Genomic DNA, 5,181 nt, shown 5'->3' on the forward strand with positions numbered 1-5,181 from the left:
CATTACCTTTGGACCTGCAACCGGGTGACTGTGCATGTTTGAGTGGACAACACACAGTCGAATTACACAGCGTCTCATTTGCTGCACAACTCAGCAAAACACAACCCAAGTTCCCAAAATAGTCTGACAGGTACAAGGCTAAATGTCTGCAAATAAAAGGAATCGATTGCGAACGTGAGTGTACAATTCTCTTTAAATCAACAAAACGTAATGTGTATCTGCCGCACTTGGGCATTATATGGAGCCGGCAACCACAACAATTGTTTTGCTCCCTTAAGGTTTCTCACACAAAGGTACCTCTCATATCAATATTGGTCAGGGGACCCTCCTGCGCCTGCAGAGGCTCAGTATTAAATTTGGGCTCTTTGTGCAGCCGGGGGATTTCCAGCCTGTGAAACGGTGAGATGGATGGGAATGGGCAATGCTCCTCTGGGCAGAGTTACTGTCGCTGTGGGAAAAGGTCTCTCTTTCGCTCTCTCACACAAGTCGGGAATGACTGTCTCAGTCTTTCCTTTACCCATAACTTAATCTCTGTCTCTCGGTCTTGTCTTCCTCTCTGGGAATAGGTAGAGTAGATATAGTTGGTCAATCATGTGAAGGAGTGATTGTTAAGATAGCAAAAACTATTAAGAAATATGATATGTAAACAAAATACGAATATCAGTTTACAGTTTTTGGCTAAATTACATTGAATTGTTGTTTTTACTTTCTAAAAACTGTACAATTAACTTCATTTTGCTATAAAATTACATGAAACGTCTGGTTAGCTCTTTTACAGCTTTTCCCTGTATAGAGTATGGGAATTTACGGTTAACCTATTAAGATTTTTGTTTTCTATAGAATTTTTACAATATTTTACATTTAAAATGAATGTGATCAGTTGCTGTTGAGTTGCAAAAATGACAAAAAGAACACAATAGCTTTGATACAAATGCAATTTGGGTGTACTAACTGTTTAATAGAAAGGAAATAGCAAGTTTCTCCTTCAGACAGACTACGATTCATACAGACTACAGAGCGTTATTCAATCCTATAGTCTGTTAAATGGAATTTTACAACGAGAGCACATGTTTATGCAGCATTCATGAGCACCCAGACGGGGAGATAATTAGATATCCTCTCACAAAGAAAGGAGCAACAGACAAAAAAAAAAAAGAACCCCATTGTTCTTAGTGGATTCTTACATGACTGATGCATGAAGTATGTACAGTAGCTGATGGAATTCTTCTCCACCATTTCACTTAAACTTATTAAAGCACAACCCAAATTCTGACAAAGCAACTGTATTATTATTATTATTATCCTACAATGGTTGACCTTTATTTTCCATGGTGGTAGTCTATGGTGTAAATACACTACCATTGAAGAGTTTGGGTTTGGTAAAATGTTTTATGTTTTTGAAGTCTCCAATGTTCACCAATGCTGAATTCATGTTCATTTAAAAATACTATTATTACAATCTCAAACAACTGTTTTGAAGTTTAATATGTTTTAAAATGTAATTTATTCCTGTGATGCAAAGCTGAATTTTCAGCATCATTACTCCAGTCTTTAGTGTCACATGATCCTTCAGAAATCATTCTAATCGGCTGATTTGCTGCTTAAGAAACATTACTTATTATTAATCACAGCCAAAAAAATATATATTTTTTGCGGTATTTGTGAACACCACAATACACTGTTTTCATGATTCTCTGATGAATAAAAAAAAAAAAACAGCATTTACTTGCAACATAAATCTCAAAATTATAAATGTATTTACTGTCATGTTTGATCAATATAATGTAAATTAAAATAAAAGTACATAAAAAAACACTTGTCAGCAGTTTTTACACATATTTGAAACAACAATTTCTTATTATTATCTTATTATTAAATTATTATTATTAAAAAAAAAAAAATAAAAAAAAAAAAAAAAAAAAAAAAATATATATATATATATATATATATATATATATATATATATATATTTAAATCACATATTTAGGCTATATATTTAATCATTTTTAAACATAAAAAACAGTTTTCACAATTATTATAATAAATGATTGTTACTAATAAATGTATGAAATCAGAAATAAATATGAGATCCTTCTGAGATAAATGCTGTAATATCTATCTTTCTATCTATCTATGAATGAATGAATGAACTATGTGATGACTGACACAAGTTTACCCCAGCTGCATTGTATTCAAATGACTTCGGTTAGCATGAGTGTAAACTGGCGTGACATTATTGTTTGTGTTAATAAGGTCAGACGATGGCTGTCGGCTCGCTACGGCAGGTGAGCTGACATTCACCTCAAAGCCGCCCCACTCGTGTCACTCCGCAGCCCGGCTCATTACAGGATTAAGCACAGCCGAGTCCAGTCACATCACGATTCCAGGCCGGTCTGCCCTCGAGGGCCCGCTTCACGTGGCCCCTTGCCTCTAGAGCGCCGACGGCACCCAAAGCTCTCCTCGAATGTGTCACATTCCACATGACACCCGTCTCAGTGGCAGCCGACTTTCTCACAGAACTTTAAAACCCTATTTTTCTTTGAATGGGAGTTTCTCCTTTGTTGTGCGGGACCGTGCAGCCAGGCCCCTAGCAACTTCCCCGACCAGGAATGCCACTGGAATTCTTAGGCAGCGCTTGCCAACTCGGGCTACCTGGTAAAAGGGATTAGGGCAGCTTTATCCCTTAGTCAAGAATGCGGAATGGATGAACTCCTGACCAAAGAGACGAAGTTGACGTTCAAAGTGTCGTGCGGCTCTGACATGCTCTTCCCAAACTATCTGACAGGATCGATCGGGTTTCAACTCACCCGTCACCTGACTGTACAGTAAATAACACAGTTGTCACTTTCAACTGAAACACGAGACCGCAAACCGTTCGAAATGGGTAGCGATGACAATATCCTGAGTGCCTTGTTCCTCAAAATTAAAGGAACAGATTATAGAAATGAATAACAGAATAAAGGCTTTATGTCAGAAACATTAAAAGGTTTCCCATGCAGCTGCGACAATGGAGGATGTTACATCTTAGCAAATGCTTTCCTGATGATACTTAGTACTGGGTTTTTATTGTTTTTGTTGTTGTTGTTGTTTTCATGCCAATGACATATACATACATCCATTAACCTGACATTAAAGGTATTCACAAAAGATTACAAAAAGGTTTATATTCATCAAAGAATCCTATAAAATGTCCAATGTTAAGCAGTTTTCCAGATCGATACTATAATAATAATAAATGTTTCCTGAGCAGCAAATCAGCATATTAGAATGATTTCTGAAGGATCATGTGAGACTGAAAACTGGAGTAATGATGCTGTAAATTCAGACTTGCTTCACAGGAATAAACTACTTTTTAAAATATATTCTAGTAGAAAAGAGTTATTTTGAATTTTTCTAATATTTGACTTTTTTTATTCGAATAAATGCAGCCTTGGTAAACAAGGGACTTGCATATGGCGGAAATGTTAAAAGGCTTCCCATGAAGCTGTGATTCTGAGATCAAAGCGGCAAACACTTATAGGCTCAGTTTACTGTCCTTTCATAAAAAAAGACAGTCGGTTTCTACGAAACATGTCACATAAATGCCTCGAACTGAGCCAAACATGCAGCAACAATTATTCTGGAGGATTTTTCAATGTGTGCTTCACATAGGCACATCAGTATACTTTTTAGAGCAATCAGGTAATCTGAACTGAGCTGCACAGGAATGCAGTTTTCGTTTACGCTGAGCCATGGAGCACAGGAGAGGGAAAGGGAAAGTCATGGGAACAGACCCAACGTTCTGTGCATGCCAGTGATGTCAGACGGAGCTGTGGTCCACACTATAGAGACACTATAGGCAGCAGGAGGTTACTTTGATAGGTTTACTATACCATTTAGCAAATGCTTTTCAACACTGATAATAAAAGATTTCTTGAACAGCAAATCAGCTTATTAGAATGATTTCTGAACGATCACATGACACTGAAGACTGGAGTAATGATGAATCACCTTTGCATCACAGGAATAAATTGCAATATTAATGTTTTAACTATTTTTGATCAAAGAAATGCAGCCTTGGCGAGCATAAGACACTTCTTTAAAAAAAAAAAAAAACAACTTTAAAAATAGTATACTTTGATAAAGACAACGTCCAAAATTAACATTTTTTAAATTTAAATTACAATTTTAATTAAAAATGAAAACTAATAATAAAATCAATAACATTTTAATTAAATAACTTATTTACATAAAAAAAACTTGTATTATTGTTTAATTGTAGTAGTATTATTTCGTTTTGGAAATATAAATAAAAAATACTTATTACTTATTAAAATTATATTTTGAAAATATTTACTTTGCATAAGTAATGTTATTAATATTAATCATGTTTTTTTCTGGTATAGATATAATACTTTCTATTCAATTAAATACAAAATCATTAGTACAACACACAATAATAAAATTTCAAGTAACTGAACGGAAAAAAATATTCCACACAAGCAGTAAACAAGCAAAAAGCAGATGGAAAATGTTATTATATATGACTTAATGAACACTTTTTTTCCACCTTCAAAAACAAGGCAGATTGTGTTCCTGTTATGTGACATTTCCTAATGAAACTAGATATTTAACAAGAAAACAATGTAGTGCATAAAGAAAACAAAAAGGTTAATTGTGAAGTCACCCGTAAGTGTAAAGAAACTAAATGAGCCACTATATCATATAAAAGCTCTGATGCAAGCAAAAAGGTCATAAATTCAGTGGCATTGCAGGTCTAGAAGAGCAAACGGCTGAGGTATTCAGTGCTGCTCTGTTGGCAAAATGGCCTTTCATAGCAAGCTCAGAAGTGAAGCAGCGCTGCACCACGAGCAAATGCTAACCACTTTCTTTGATTCTGCTTTATAAGACAGAGGAAATATGAAAAGGTGGATTTCTCAGAAATTCTCGTGGGGCATAAAAGAGGAGGGAAAAACAACAACACCACACCAAGCGCAGAGCAAGCGTCTGTGTTGGTTGGGTGATAGGGGCTTTTTCCACCCTGCCAACCTGGGCCCTGAGCCCATACCACATGAGAGGAGGGTGGAGCAACACGCGCTAAAACCCCTCATCTACACTATCAGACTAGTGTTCACGCTTCAAAAAGGATGCAAATGTATCATAAAAGTGGTCCATACGACGTATGCACTATGTTCCAAAACT

Source organism: Carassius auratus, unplaced genomic scaffold (genome assembly GCF_003368295.1).
Source record: "Carassius auratus strain Wakin unplaced genomic scaffold, ASM336829v1 scaf_tig00014011, whole genome shotgun sequence".
NCBI classification, from domain to species: domain Eukaryota; kingdom Metazoa; phylum Chordata; class Actinopteri; order Cypriniformes; family Cyprinidae; genus Carassius; species Carassius auratus.